We start from the raw sequence: 17,218 nt of genomic DNA, 5'->3' as shown, positions 1-17,218 counted from the left end.
TGGAAAAAATAAATGTAACCTCTTTAATTTCCAACACCTTCTGAAAATTTGTTTAGATTGGAGTGGAAATAGTAAATAACACCCCATTAGTATCCAACACTTTCTCTTAAGTTGTTGCGATTGGAGTGGAAATAGCAAATGTAACCCGTGCAATGGCCCACACTTTCTGCAAAATGTTTTAGATTGGGGTGGGAATGGTAAATGACACCCTTTGGGTGTCCATCACCTTCACTTACATGGTTCAGACTGGAGTGGGAAAAGTAAATGTACCCACTTTAGGCCTAGATTTATGTTAAAGTGGTACAGCATAGTGCTTTGCCAAAAATAGCAGTGCCGCTCTACACTCTTTAGAAATGCAGAGGTGCGCTGTATTTAGAGGAATACGGCATACCCCTACCTTTCCCCCTGCGCTGGTGCTGAATTAAGCTGCCTAGCACCAAAGGAGACATCATTGCGCCACAGTGCAAGGGTATCTGCGCTAAGGGGTTAGATTGCTTACGCGCAGGAAGGTGTCCCTTCCTGCACATAAATAATCTATAATGGTGATTTGGCACTTCTATGTGTGCTTCAAAATGCAGCACACATAGAAGTACCAAAGCGTCATTTGGAAGTATAGTTTATGTGCAGGAAGAAGTCCCATCCTGTACGTAAACAATCGACCATGGCATTATGCTTCTTCTGTGTGCTTCACAATGTAGAACACATAGAAAAAACTAAAAACAAGGAGGAATGAAAGTATTCCTCCTTGTTTTGCCATGCTAATGCCATCCCAGGCAGCATCAAAAGCAATGGGTATTGCAGTGTAACGCCCACTGCAACACTAATTTCCTGTCCCTCTGACGCAGAAAACTGCATCATAGGGGCTCATATTTACAAGGAGGCTTAACGCCACAAAAAATTGTGTTACACCTCCTTGTAAATATGACCACTGAGTACTACAATGTGTACAGGCAGAACCACAGCCTGCCAACAAAGTGACAGTCAATAGCCTATTGGATGAGTTAAAAAACATCATAGCTGGCAATAAGTGGGCCAGTGGATAGACCTGCAAAGCAACCTATCAAACACACTCCTTCACGGACCATGAGCGTTTCCATTTCCACTGCAACCGAGTGTTGATTACTGGCCAGAGAGATAAGGCACACCTTTTTTCACTATCCCTAATACCCTTTTCACACACTTTTCTCCATTTACTCTTCTTATCTCTTTTCTTTTGTAAGTAATTCCCTGTCACCCACTTTAGTTCCTCACCATGTCACATCTCAAAAATCCTCATTTTTTCAGAAGATGAGTCATGGTGGATGAAATCATAACATTAGAGTCACAATTTTTTGGAGCACAAGTCCAGCACACTCCTCTCAGTAGGAAAATGGAACTGCGGAAAAGGATCATTGACAGAGTGCATGCTGAGGGAACAACCCTGGTCACAAAGGAGGACATTAGGAATTATGAGGGGCATGACCTGAGGGGCAAGGTGGAATGACCTGAGGGGCAAGGTGGAGGCCAACAAGTCTGCTGGTGGCCCAGTGCCTCATTACAACTCTTTCCCGGGGAGGAGAATGTCTTGGCCATCCTGTGGGCTTGACAGGAATACCGGAGGGAGCAGTCTGGTAAGTTACGACACAAAAACTGTCACAAAAATGCAATGCCCTGCATGCTTACAGCTCAACTTTTGCCATTGTGTTGTTCATTGAATTTACAAACATTCAATACCTAGAGTATCTGAGATGTAAGACTGTCAATGTGTATTGTTGGACCTAACATCACAGCTACCAAGGCCCATTGTATTCCATAATTTGGAATGATGCCTGTAAGTGTTTCAAGATCAAAAAACATTCCAGGACTCAGTATGTCTCAACATGTAAATGCATGCTCCAATCTAAATTCAGTCTTGCAACATAAATGTAATACCTAACATTTGTCAAGTTTTGAAGAGTAGAGAGAGTGATTGGACTGCAAATCCCAGGAGGCCCTTTTTCTGTAACTCCAACCACCAGCCCAATGTTCACTTGCCCAAATACACCTGTTAGTTGACTATCAAATGAAGCTTACTCATGTGAGAGGATACCAGTTGTCAAGTGTGTGACGTAGAGGGAGTGACTGGACACAAATCCCAAAAGCCCCAGTTTCTATAACTCCAACCTCCAGCCCAATCAATCAGAATTTATAAAGTGCACTACTCACCCATAAGGGTCTCAAGGTGCTATGGGGGTTTAAGAGCCAGGTCTTACGGTCCTTACTGAATTGAGGTAGTGATGGTGGCTACCTGAGATGAAGAGGCAAGGTGTTCCAGCTCTTAGCTGTGAGGTAGGTGTAGGATCTTCCTCCAGCGGAGGTCTTCCTTATGCGGGGTACGGTGGCTAGTGCCTGTTGCACGGAGCGGTGAGGTCTGGTGGCGGAGTAGAAGGTGATGAGGTGGTTGATGTAGTTAGCTCCTAGGTTGTGGAGAGCCTTTTATGCATGGACAAGGAGTTTTATGTTGATCCTTTTCTCAACGGGAAGCCGGTGGAGGTCTCTCAGGTGTTTGATGATGTGTTCCCGGCGGGGTATGTTCAGGATGAGTCTGGCAGAGGCGTTCACTGTAGTTTCTTCAAATACTTCTGGTTGGTGCTGTCTTAAAGGGTGTTTCCATAGGCGAGCCTGCTGTTGACCAGGGCGTGGGTTACAGTCTTGTGGCAGTCATTTGGGATCCAATTGAAGATTTTCCAGAGGAGTCAGAGTTGTGGAAACAGGAGGATGTGACAGAGTTGACCTGGTGGGTCATGGTGAGAGTTGAATCCAGGATGAGGCTGAGGTTGCTTGCCTGGTTCGTTGAGGTGGGTGGTACCGAGTGTCGCAGGCCACCAGGAGTTGTCCCTGGTGGATGTTGATGGTCCAAGGATGAGGATCTTGGTCTTGTCTGAGTTGAGCTTGAGGCAGCTCTCCTTCATCCAGGCAGTGACGGCTTCCATCCCATTGTGGAAGTTCTTCTTGGCAGTTGTAGGGTTTTTGGTAAGTGAGATGATCAGCTAGGTGTTGTTGGCATAGGAGACTATGTTCAGTCCATGGCTTCTGACGATGGATACGAGCATGTCAATGTTGAAGAGTGTGGGGCTCTGAAAATGTTTTCATTCACTATGATGTCCTCATCACTTTACATTTTTGTTTTATCTGTCCCAAATTATTTTCTGTATTGGCATTGTATTAAATTCACAAGACATAAACTCCTTGTCTGCTGTCTCAAACTTCATATTTAGCTATGTAAGACCATGTGAACCATAAGATGGAAAATACATTCTACTTGTGCAAGCAGGGAAATGTTGCATGCGCAATGTGTCCAGTTCAGTATTACAACCCTTACACACCAACACATTCATACAAGTGTCTTGTTTCAGAAGAGTTTTACTACATTGTTCAGCACATAGGCTGTGAAGATGTCAGAAACATTGAAATTCAGACATAACCATATCAGACTATGTAGGCCACAACATATACTGGTACAGACCCCCAGAACATTGCAGGAATGGGCTTATCAGACATTGTTCTGTTAAATAGGCAAAACTGGATGTGGTTGATGTCATCAGCTGGAGCCATATCCCCTAACTCTCAAAAGGAAGCCCACCTCGTGTAATGCAACACCCAGAAAGATGACAGTAAAACAATTCCTGATCACAGGGTCATTACAATCCAGTGCTACTGCATCTGGTGGTATGACACAAACAAATGTCAGAGATGTCTTTGGCCAACAGCAACATTTTTAATGACCACATAATGACATACATGAAGCATCATGGCCACCACACAGCAATGAACAAGTCCAGCGGAGTCTCCTGCACTTCCATCCTATCACTGTGCAAGCTGTCTTGATACAGGTCTTCTACACCCAAAGTCTGTGAAATACATTCCCAAGGTCAATCCATGTCCACTTTGTATGTCCCAACAACATGATATACCTGTCAATGTCACAACTCTGAAATGCCCAACTGAAGATCTCATGGTAAAGGTACCTGAACAAAACAAGGAGTATAGCTATGAAACCATACATATGACACAAGTCACACAGCAAACGTCTGGGGAACAAAGTCCATTAAAAAAATCTGACACATACAAAGCAATATCAGCAAAATGTGAGTCTATTGTACAGTGAAAGTAATTACATCCCACTACATACGTACACTCATGAGAAGAAGCTGTCAATGAGATAGTGTCACAAGTCAGCTTCTTCCTATTCATCACTATCATCATCATTGGTATTTCAGGATTCTCACCCGGTGACACCACCGATTCCCCCTCCTCTGGGTCTTGAGGGATATTCATCTGCAGGGGGATGTTATGCATCACGCAGCCTGCACTGTGATCTGACACACCTTCCCCGGTGAGTAGATTGGGGTTTCCCCTATCTTGTCTAGGCAGCAAACCTGGCCTTCAAGAGCCCAAAAGCCTGTTTTGCTGCCTGTTGTGTCCTTCCATGGGCATCATTGAAGCGAACTTCCACTGCCGTAGTTGAATTTGTCAGTGGTGTCAACAACCAAGGATGGTTGGGATATGCTGAGTCTCCTTTTTTGGTATGAGACATAAGTACCACAATGAGTCACTCCATGATTGTAGCGCCTGACATTGCACTCACAAAATCAAGACAGATGTGACTTACCAACCAGCCAGGCTCTGTCTGGTTGCAGTTGTGACATCAACCGGGATATGTTGCTGTTCGGCATTACAAAGGAATCATGGTCTGAACCTGGCAAAAGAACAGAGACATTTCATATGTAGAGATCTGGCAAGCAAACAACTTGCACATTGATAGAATGGAAGTGCTTCCTGTTGTGATAGACTTATTTACTGGCCTCCAGTGGCACAAATGCAATATGGGTGCCATCAATGGCTCCCAGCCTCGATTGAAGGTAGCGTCTTTCATGTTACCCCTATCTTTATTTTCCTTGTAGCACTTGCATGCATCCTCTGGAGGTGCCTGATTCCTGTTTCAATATTGAGCTCAAGTTTTGAAAGGCCACTGCTGATTTTATTCCTTTTACGTGTTGTATTTCTAGCTCCCTTTTACTTTAATTAATATTTCCTTTGCCAGTATTCACACTCCACAAGGGAGCTTGCGGTAGGATGGGTGGGGTTGCTGGACCCGTTTGCTTTTTTCGTTTTCTCTCACTGTTTCTTGCCACGTCGTGCTGGCTAGAGCTTTCCATTACGCCCCCGACATGCTCTCCGGATGTAGGGCCTGAAAAAAAGCCACTCTGGGCATTTGGAGAGCCTCGATTGAAGGTTTTGTCCTTAATGTTTCTTGTAGCACTTGCGTGCATCCATAGGAGGTGCCCGGCTCCTGCTTTATTAATGAGCACCATCTTTGGAAGGCCATTGCCGATTTTATTCTTTTTATGTGTTGTATTTCTTTATCCCTTTTACATTAGTTAAACATTTTTTTTTACCAGTATTCACACTCCAGAAGGAACTTTGCGGTAGTGTGGGAGAGGTTGCTGGGCCCCTGCTTGCTTTGCTCGTTTTACCTCACCGTTTCTTGGCATATCACACTGACTAGCGCTTTCCATCATGCCCCCAACGTGCCCCCATAGCAGGACTTGAAAAGAAGCGACACTTTGCGTCTGCGCAACCTTGATTGAAGGTAACGTCCTTCATTTTACCGCCACCTTTATTTTCCTTGTAGCACTTGCGTGCATCCTCAGGAGTTGCCTGGCTCATATTTTTCATTAAACAGCGCCATCTTTGGAAGGCTATTGCTGATTGTATTTCTTTCCTTTTACTTTAATTAACATTTCCTTCACCAGTATTCACACTCCGCAAGAGGGCTTATGGTAGTGTGGGAGGGATTACTAGACCCTTGATTGCTTTTTTCGTTTTCCCTTACCGCTTCTTGTTACATCATGCTGAATAGTGCTTTCCATCATGGCCCCTGACATACGCCCCAGTTACTGGGCTGGAAAAGAAGCCACTCTATGTGTCATTGCCAGGGACAATCACAGTGTGCGTGCTGCTGGAGTGCCGATGGTGCGCCAAAGGCAAGCCCGTTCGCACCCATCAAAGGGGAGCCCGTCCGCACCCATCAGCACTCAGGCCCTCACTAAGCGCCAGGCCCCTGTAGGCTTTACTCACAGTGAAAATAATGTTCTGAGGCACACCAGGGAAGAACTTTTTAAGTTCAATTCATCATGTACGAAATGTTCTGGGGATACCCTTGGCCCCCAAAACCTTCACATAAAGTCTGAATGTTAGATTTGTAATTTGAATTTAACTAACACTAAACATAGTGACCCATTCCCTTTTACACTGATACAGCTGGTCCCTTGCAATCTTTTCTCTGCAAATTAATCAATGCCAGGTCACTAGATTAAAAATATGATTGTTTTTGTCGAGTTTCTGGAACCCCACTAAATAGATTTAGCATTTATAACAGAAACCTGGGCTGATGCTGCCTCTGGCCCAGACCGAGTTGCTGCCATCCTTCGGGTTTCTCCATTTCCAGATTGGACCGCATAAGCAAAAGGGGTACGGGTTTAGCTATAATCTACCGGGACCGGCTTAAAGTTTCTGTTTCAGCAGTACCACTGTTTTATGAATGGAATGTGAAGCCTTCCTATACAAAACAGAGCTAAAAAAAAAAACTAAACCTTGAATGGACTATTGGCTTATGGCCCTCCAGGTCCCAGAGTCTTCTTTGCTCAGGGTCTCAGTCAGCTAATGGAGAACAAAGTGAATTTCCCAGACTATACTGTCCTTGGGGACTTTACTTTTTACTTGGAAAGCAGATTAGATGTAGATGATTTTGATGTAGTCATAGATATTATGGGGATCCTGGGTCTTATACAGCTGGTGGAATTGCCAACGTGTGCAGCCGGTCATTTGCTTGATGCAATCTTTTCAGATAACCCATACTTACACCTAGTGAAATAGCTTCCACCCACTTGGTCAGACCATAGAGCAGTTGCGTTCGAACTAAGAATACCAAGTAACTCTTTGACATCTGTTAAGGTCCATTCAATCAAAACTTGCAACTCCTGGCACAAACTAGATGTAAATGAGCTAGGAAACACATTACCCAGATGTTTGCTCTTGGCCTCTCATGATCTTGAGACTGATACGGCTAGTGACCATAATTGGATAAGCACCACCTTAAATCAACTTGTGCCGGAAAAACCTTTTAAGACTTGTATAACCACTCCACCAAACCCTCTCTGTCAGTCTCAGGATTCAAAAACAAATATGCTGTGAACAAGAGAGTAAGTGGAGAACAAATTATGATGATTCTGAAAAAGAGATTTGCAGAATGACCTTTATAAACTACAAAGCTCTTAGACATAAAGCCAAAGTAGAATACTATACTCAGAAGATTAAGCTATCAAATAATTCTTCTAAAGAATTGTTCACTACTGTAAAAGAGCTAGCTAATCTCCTGAATAAAAAGATTTCCTGCGCTAGTCAAAATTTCTCGCAGAGTTTTTCCTAGCAAAAGTTAAAGATGTGATGACACCATTATGGTTAATAATGAACAGCCCCATGGCCCTCATTCCAATTATTATCCTCTTATTAAGATGGACAAATTAAGTAGAAGCTCTAGCCCTCAGGCTATTTCCTCTCATTCTAATAACACTGCACTACTGTCCTCTTTTTCTAATCTTACCCCTAAACAGCTTCAGAAACCACTCATCACCATCAAAATTGGGTTCCCTGTTGGACAACTTTCATGTTAAAATCATACACCAGATCTCAGAGCTGATATCTTCATATCTTAGCATCACTTTGTTCAGATGTTCAGATGAATCGCACTAGATCATTTTTGACTAATTAGCGATAAACATGTTGACCAATTTCTAGAAGTAGCACAGGGGATCTTGTGTCTACTCTCACTATAACTCCGTATTGAGTGATTTACCGTTTTTTCTCATTGTTTAGTTATTCGGGGAGTTTAAACATTGTTTTATTTTCTCCCCCGTTGTTCTTTTAATCATGGCAGAGGTCAGACATTCTAATAAATTATGTTTTACCTCTAGTCATCTTTAACAGTTTTTTCATACCAATCCTAGATTAGCATTGTCTGTATGTAAACATGTCTGGCCAGTCAGGCCCAAGGAGTTGACCCTTCAGAAGGTTACTTTGGTGTGCTGGGTTTCATTGTGGGTCACATCACAGTATATGTTGCTAGAGCCTTGGCTACCTGATGTCAGTAGTCTTGCTTAGTCATTGTAGGCCTCGAGCAGGGTAGTAGGTTTGTTTGCAGATGACTCCAAAAGTGTGTATGCATGTCCCTGTACTCATCAGCATGTGTGTTGACAATTACAGTTTTGTGCTAGGTGTTTCTGAAATGTGTGTAACACAACCAGTAGATGAAAAACTGTAACTGTAACCTTTCATTTGTCTACTGCATCCATACAGGTCATCGGCTATCAGAAGAAAGGGGTTTGGAGAGCCTTTGCATGGAAGATGTTGACCCTAGGGGTCCATAGCCAGCTGAGCGACCACTGTTGCAAGAGGTGAAAGGACCTGAGGTGCTAGGCGGGAAAGATCACAGAGGTCCAGCTGTACTCAGTCATGTGTCTGCTCAAGTGATTATATTAGCATATGTCCCCCACAGTCCACTAGTTTTCAGTGTGTCACAATTGCTGGTGCCTCACTACTGTCTCTCATGTGAAGGTGGCCATCATACAGAGCATACATTGCCTTTTGGGTGCAGTCACATAGAAATACTTTCCCTTGCTAAGTAGTGAATGTCCATAGACATGATTTTGGTAACATCACTGTTGCCATCACTCCTTGTGCCTACCTGTTAGCATGTGTACCTTTCAATTTTGTGATATCATTTTTACAGCTGTTTCATGCATGGTCTACCTGTCTTCATGGGATTAATTCTGATTGCCTCACATATGTGTGCATGCCAACATATGTTATGAATTGGACATTTGTGATGGGCCTACAGTTCATGTGGTGCCTCAGACAGGAGTGTGTCACCGTTGTTTGGTGGCTCACGTATACCCTCACCCATCACTCTGTGTAATTTGGCATTGTAAAATTGCAGAGCCAATGAAGGAAGTAACAAGTAGGGCTACAGTTTTGACTCACAATGTGGATTTCCATGCCATTGATGTGGAATCATTTGGTGAAGTGCTTAGCACATGTTAAATGGTGAAGGTTTACTACTTACCTGTTAACATGCAACCTGCAGTGACTTGCAGGAATGTGGGAATCATATGTGGTTGTGTACACTCATTGATCCAAGGGAATCTGTTTTTGCATGACAAAAATAGGCAGTGATGTGCCTTCCCATTGAGTAACATGTTAAAGGCCTTCTACAGGTATTAGAGAATCCATGGATCTCTCCAACATTCAATGGACTATTGGCTTTTACACATGCAATCTGAGTAGAAGTACCAATCAAGACAGGTGATTTCCCTGGGGCTAGCTGATTGTTTGTGGTGTGGATATTTGTAGACAAATCTCTCTGTCATTTTGCCAAAACCATCTCCAGTGTACTTTTCTGTGCAAAATGGGTTGGTCATCAGAGCAACATTGGTACGACTTCCATGAGTCTAATTAGACAGTGTGCTTATTGTGAAGTTACCATTGGGGCTTTTCAACAGTGTGACATAGGTGTTTCCCTGTCACCTTCTTCCGGCTGCAGCATGGCTAGATTATTTCATCATGATGTGGTATTGGATATATGACGATTAGCTGGATGCATCATCTTGTGTGGGATCTGTGAGAGTGAACTTGGCATTGCTATTCTATTTTGTGCCAACAGGTTACTGAGGGATGCTACATAAACCAAACCATTCAAGGTGATGAAATCTCCTACTTGCTCCATGGTTATTGTGATTGCACAACGTTACCCATGCAAATGGAGTTGTCTGTGATTCAGATTTTCCTGTGGGCAACTGTTCACAGTTCCTGTGGCATGCATGCATATGGTGTTGCAATTGTTGGTGCCACTTTGCTGAAGCTTGTGGCTGAGGACTATTATACATTATGGTAAAGTTTGGTAACCAAAGCAGCTCTTCAAGTGTGTTCAGGCACATGTGGTGACCCTACTTGCCTTTGTAAGTTCAGCACAGGCAAATGAAGGAGACAGGCTAAAACCAGTGGGGAAGCGGCTGGCCTTGGAACTGACAGTCAAGAGACATCAGACACGGAGGCACCCAGTGGCTCTGGTGGTGAGGGGAGTGACATGGAAGACACCTGATCAACATCTTCATCTTTGTATTCTTCCTCCAATGGCCACTACCTAGTGGTGGTGGAACCATCAGGACATGTACCTGTTCCATCCTTGTCTGCCACCTCCAGTTCCATCTCCACCCTCCTTGTTGCTCCCCACCCAGTAGGCCTTTCCCGCTCACCCAGGAGGCACCTCACTCCTTCCCCTGTTACCCCTACTGCCCTGAGTAAGGAGGCTATTGACCTCTTGAGGAGTATCTCTGTGGGTCAGACTGCTATTCTGAATGCCATCCAGGTGCAGGGCACCTAGCTGCAGCACATGGTTGAGTACATGGGAGGCATTCTTACTACCATGTCTGGCCTACAGAGTTCTCTTAAGACTTCGGCCTGCTCACTCATGGCAACTTTCTACCCCCACAATCCTACGTCCCACCACCTACCTCTTACCCATCCAATATCCCTCTTCCCCTACCTGTCCAAAGCACACACACATCCACATGCACCCACCTCAACACACAGGCATCACACATAAGCACAGGCACCACTAGACACACTGACACGCAATCACTCAGCAGCCACTCACACAGACTATCACACACACCATTCCCATAGGCACCACCGCAACACCCACAGACCCACACACTACACACATCATACGACCAGACACCACCAACACCCACAGACCCACACACACACACCATACCCCTAAACACCACCCCAACACACACAGACACAGACACTACTCCCACATTAACCATCCCCTCCACCTCACAGTCCCCAAGAAACACAAAACCCCACACTCACACACATGCAACAGACACCTCCCAAATCCAAGCATTTATCAGACACATACCAGCAGTAACAATGCCCACGGCCAAGACAAGCACTTCCTCAACCTCCCAAACCCTAATCCCTTCTGCATACCCAACCCGTTTCCCAAAAACTTTTTCCTATTTTATGTGGCCCTGTATCCCTGTGCAAACCCACCATCCCAAACCAAAAGGACCCTGCCCAAATCCCAAACCATTTCTTCCACATCCAAGTCCCCTCTCATACCTGCCCTGCCCACCTTGAAGCCAGTCAAACCCCTCCCAGCCCCAAGAAGAAGCCCACCCCTCCCAAAGTTAAGGCAACCCCTCCCAACGTGAAGCCCACCCCTCCCAAAACCAAACCCACCCATCCTAAATTCAACCCCACCCCACCCAAGGGGGATAGTTAGGTTCCTTCACATGCCAACTTGATGCCCCTTCCTGTGGAGGTTCCTATGCCAGTGGTTATTGAGTCAAGTTGTGGTGCACAGCAGTGTGTTTGTACACTTGTGACTAACCATTGGCCTCAACACATTTAAAAGTTCTGTTAATAAACCTAAACTATTTTTTTGGTTACAAATATTCGACCTTTTTGCAAGTTCCTGAGTAATTTATGATGTATGCCTACAATTGTGTTTGATTCACCCTGATTACTGATCCATTTGCTGTGGTTGACAAGCCCTGACTTTGGGAGCAGTGTTAATGTCACCCAGGACAAGGGGAGATGTTCAATAGATGGATATGTTGGTTGTAATCTAACTGGGGTGTCATTGCATTGTGTGTTGTTTGATATGGTAAGTAATTCACCTTGGCTTGGCCAATGACAACATGTATTGCATTAGATGTGTTCCCCTGATCTAGATTGGACATTCATATCATGTGTGCAAACTAGAGTTTTCTTTGTCTTCACATGGAGGGTGATCAATTGTACCATTGTCCTATACATTTGACTGACCATGTGTCCATTGTCATCTGTGTACCTCCCAGCTACTTCATATACATGTGTGACACATGATGTTGTTGTTGTATTTGCTTTCGTGACTTGAATTTACATATTTGGAAGACAGGCATGTGACTTGGTTATACTATTGGTTGTCTCTGGGATGCATGAAGGCCCAGTTCCTGTACAAGTAGTGTTTTAGGGGCATGCGCAAAGTGAAATGTGTCCCAGGGCAGCATCCTTCCTGGGGTCCCCCTGGTGCCACCACCCCTATTCTGCAGGTATTGTTTACACTGTGAGCTTTGTATATTTGTCTCTCAAAATATTACACATCTCATTTACATTTCATTGTCCTGCAATGTGGGTGAGATGTGAGGGTCGGTTGCAGCGATGTTGCATGGAAAGGGGTGTTTGGTTTAAATGACAAATTGACGAATTAGTAGCCATTTGTTTTACCACAAACAGTTTCAGTTTGGGCGCATGCAGAACGGGAGGGAAGACAGAATTATCTTGGTGCAGTGCCGCTGCTAAAGGTTCAATGAAAAGCACAAAGAGCACTGGAGAAAGGGGGCATCCTTGGTGCGTGGTCTTTTTGCCTGGGGTCCTAATATGAGGAAACTACCATCCATTCAGCTTAAAATGTAAATAAATCCTTCACACCTGTTACCCTATCTCCCATAACTATGAAAGATTCCTGAGCATGCTTGCAAATACACATGAGGGAATATGCACTTCTAAAGAAACACTGAAATGTGGTTAAAACCTTCAGATGTCTAAAGTCTACACGCTAACCTGGCTAATGAAGGGTGATACCCTGAAACAGGGCCCAGGATGCATGTTTCTGGTCTAGGGAGGACCTGGCCTGGCAGTTCGGGCTGGACTGTTCCCATGGGGAATAGGGTCAAGGCTGATTTGCGTATGGCTGGGTCCAAACTGGGGTGGCATGGTGAGCAAAAGAATGATGGATTAAACCCAGATCTGTGACTGGGGGGGGTGAGTGTTTGAAAAGTTTCAACACTCCGTCCATCATCCTTTTGTGTTGCTTAATTTGCCCTTACTCAGGAACAGCCTGTGTGTCTTACTAAAATAGGCGCCTGAAGCCACAAAAAGTAAAAACTGTTTCAACATTTTTAATTTCTTTTCCACAATTTCTAAACAGGTCATTTCAGTAGCAAGCCCTTGCAGTTATCTACATTTCTGCACAACTCTTTTTAAAGTTCACATGTTAAAATTAGCAAATGCTACTTCACAATTTGCTACCTTAAGAGCAGTGATATCCACAATATTTTATTTTTAAATAGTGACTTTTCTTATTCTATGCCCTGGAGCATTTGTGCATAGAGGTCAAATGGGTGGCATTTATTTTTTCTCCATTTGACATAGGTAAATATGTTCTTCACCTATTCACTGTCTCGTTTCCCCATGGTTTGATCAAGTCAGTTCTGGCCTTTTTGACAAAAGTATTTTTGTTTGTAAACATACGTTTACATAAAAAATACTTCATTTACGCCAGGACTTCCAGGAAATCACAGAGCTATTGTAAATATATGTATTACTGTTGATTTTTGTGCCACCAGTTTGGAGAAATTCGCAGTAGTATGGGGAAAATGTATTCATGTGCAAAAAAAATATTCAAGCTGGCTCCATCCCTCTGTACTGAAATCTACGTTACACAGGGTTCATTGCACTCACTACAGAACGCTGCAGGAGATGTCACATATTTCCGGTAATGTTCATGGGTACCTGCGCCTGATGCAGCTTTCCAGGAATATTACTGTGAATTGAAAAGTAAATGCACTCAGGTGGCGCTGTAGATCTCCAACCATACTTTTATGGTTATTTTTGTGAATAAGGCCCTTTTTCGGTCCTGGATTTGTTTTTTCAGATGCCTTCAGGTGACAGCCTTTAGCAAATACGATTACAAATCATAAGCGATCTAAGCCCCATTGCAAATTAATAATGTATTGAATTCTAGTAAAGGAAGCATTTGTTATGAATCTACTTGCTCAGTGACTCGGACAGGAACATGTATGATTAATAGTCCATCTATGTGCAATTACATGAAGGGTAAGGATCTTGTCTTTAGGCGGACTAGTCTTGCATCCCTCTGGGGCACACTAGAGAGCCATGTTGACGTGGTTAATTGTTCTAAATACCTAGGTATTCCGTTCGACAAAGAGCTGCATTTGAAGATGTTAACAGACAAAGGGGCATATTTATAATGCCCTAGCAAAACCTTGCACCACATTAACGTGATTATTTTTGCCATTAATGTGGCCCAACGAGGCCGAAATCCCGGCGCTGTATTTACAGGGTGGCGCAATGCATGCATAGCACCATTCTGTTACCCTTTGCGCTACATTATGCCTGCACAAGGCATAATGTTTGCAAAGGGGGTGTTCATCCGTTAGGGGAGCCGGAAAAATAGCATAAGGAAATCTATGAGATTTCCTTGTGCCATTTTTTACGGCACTTTGAACATCTGCTCAAAAGCAGAGATTAAAAGGGGGCTTCCATTCTTTAGATTGGGGCTCTATGTACTCTCTAGGAGTATTGCCAACATTTGGGCGCTACTCCTACAGAGTACATCAGTAGCGTCATGAAAAATTACACTATTATCCCTTACCCTGCGTCATGGTGTGCTGTATTTTAAATATGGCGCACACATGGTGGCGGTAGGGAGGGTGTAAAGGGGTGCAGGGAAAGTGACGCTGCACTCGGTGCAGCGTCACTTTCCCTAAATCTGCCCCAAAATGTGCTGCTCTTTCCAGACGTTTTTTGCTTGCGCTATACCATTTTCCATCATAATTATGGTAGTTATTCTGTCCAATCATAAATTGACAATTACCTCTCTTAGGGAACTTCTATTTTAGTAAAAAGTACTCCGATTTGGTTGCTGATGTTTGAACCAATCCACATGCATATTATTTGTTTCTGGTTTAACCCCTTCGCTGCCAGGCCTCCCCCCCCCCAAGTAAAAGACCATTTTTTGGCTATTTGGGGCAGTTTGCGCTTAGGCCCTCATAACTTTTTGTCCACATAAGCTACCCACGCCAAATTTGTGGCCTATATTTCCAACATCCTAAGAATTCTACAGGTATGCAGAGTTTGTGGTTTCCCCTATAGGAGACCAAGAAATTAGCCAAAATGCAGCTAACATTTTGTTTTGTTTTTAAAAAATGTTAAAAAGGGGCTGCAGATGAAAGCTGGTGTTTTCTCCCCTGAGAATGGCATCAAAAAATTGTTTTCGGTGCTAAAATCATCATCTTCCCAGTTCTCAGGAACAGGCAGACATGAATCAGAAAACTACAGTTTTCAACACGGTTTTGGCATTTTAATAGGACATACCCCATTTTTACTATTTTGTGTGCTTTCAGCCTCCTTCCTGTTAGTGCCAGAAATGGGTGAAGCCAATGCTGGATCCTGACAGCTAAACAGTTCCAAAAAGTAGACAAAATTATGAATTCATCAAGTTGTCATTTGTGTAGATCCTTCAAGGTTTTCCTACAGAAAGGAACATCTAAAATAAAACAAATATATTGAAAATGAGGTGAAAAAAGAGCCATTTCTGTCCACTTTTTCTTCTATAACTTTTCCAGCTATGGCAGATTTTTAAAAGCAATATACCAATCCATATGCTGGACTCTTCTGGTTGTGTGGATACATAGGGATTGTAGGTTCATCAAGAACCCTGTGTACTCAGGGCCAATAAAGGAGGTGCACCATTCAATGGATTTTCATAGTATACCGGGTATACAGCAATTCATTTGGTGAAATATAAAGAGTGAATAAAAGGTAACAAGAAAACCTTTTTATTTCCAAAATGGGCACATGTGTTGAGAAGGAGTGGTTATTTGCATACATCTGAATTCAGGGGTCCCCATACTAGCATGTGAATTACAGGGCATTTCTCAAATAGAAGTCTTTTTTACACACTTTCTTACATTTGGATGGAAAAAATGTAGAGAAAGACAAGGGGCAATAACACTTGTTCTTCTATTCTGTGTTCCCCCAAGTCTCCCAATAAAAATGGCACCTCACTTGTGTGGGTAGGACTTATGCACACAACAGGAAATGCAACATGAACACTTCACATTTTTACATTGAAATCTGATGTGTTTTTTGGAAAGTGCCTAGCTGTGAATTTTGGCCTCTAGCTCAGCCGGCACCTACCAAACCAGTGTATTTTTTAACACTAGACACCTAGGGGAATCCAGGATGGGGTGACTTGTGGGGCTCTCACCAGGTTCTGTCACACAGAATCCTTTGCAAACCTCAAATTGTGGCAAAAAACACTTTTTCCTCACATTTCGGTGATATAAAGTTCTGGAATCTGAGAGGAGCAACACATTTCCTTCCACCTAACATTCCCCCAGGTCTCCCAATAAGAATGGTACCTCACTTGTGTGGGTAGGAGTAGTGCCCGTGACAGGAAATGCCCCAATATATAACATGAACACAGAACATTTTCCCAAAGAAAACTGACCTGTTTTTTGCAAAATGCTTAGTTGTGTATTTGGCCTCTAGCTCATCCGGCACCTGGGAAAACCTAGTAAACCTGGACATTTCTGAAATCTACTCACCTTGGGGAACCTAGGACGGGTTAACTTGTAGCAGTCTCACCAGGTTTTGTTACACAGAATCCTTAGCAAACCTCAAAATTTGACAAAAAGAACACTTTTTCTTCACATTTTGGTGCTGCAAGGTTCTGGAATCTGAGGGGAGCCTCAAACGTCCTTCCACCCAGCATTCTCACAGGTCTCCTGATAAAAATGGTATCTCATTTGTGTGGGTAGGCCTAGTGCCCACAACAGGAAATGCCCCGAAACACTACATAGACACATCAAAATGATCAAAATAGAAACTACCTGTTTTTGCTGGGAGCACCTGCATTTTTGGTCCTGGGATCAGCAGCCTACTAGGGAAATCAACCAACCCAGACATTTCTGAAAACTAGACACCCAAGGGAGTCCAGGGAGGTGTGACTTGCATGGATCCCCCAGTGTTTTCCTACCCAGAATCCTCAGCAAACCTCATATTTAGCTAAAAACTCAACATTTTCCCACATTTCTGTATGGGATGACTACACCAGCACAACTTTCCTATCACCCAACGTTTCCCTAAGTCTCCCGATAAAAATTAGACCTCACTTGTGTAGGTGAGCTAAGTGCCTGTGACAGGGAAGAGCCAAAGACATGTTGAAATTGAGGGGAACCAAAGAGGTTCCAAAGGGCAGTTTGAAAAAAAACGCTTTTAGGCTGACAAGTGGGGCAGAATTTTTATCGTTATAGATGCAACAATGCTGGGTGGTAGGAATTTT

The sequence above is a fragment of the Pleurodeles waltl genome, chromosome 11, assembly GCF_031143425.1.
Source record: "Pleurodeles waltl isolate 20211129_DDA chromosome 11, aPleWal1.hap1.20221129, whole genome shotgun sequence".
Classification (NCBI taxonomy): domain Eukaryota; kingdom Metazoa; phylum Chordata; class Amphibia; order Caudata; family Salamandridae; genus Pleurodeles; species Pleurodeles waltl.
This window is presented reverse-complemented; position numbering follows the sequence as displayed.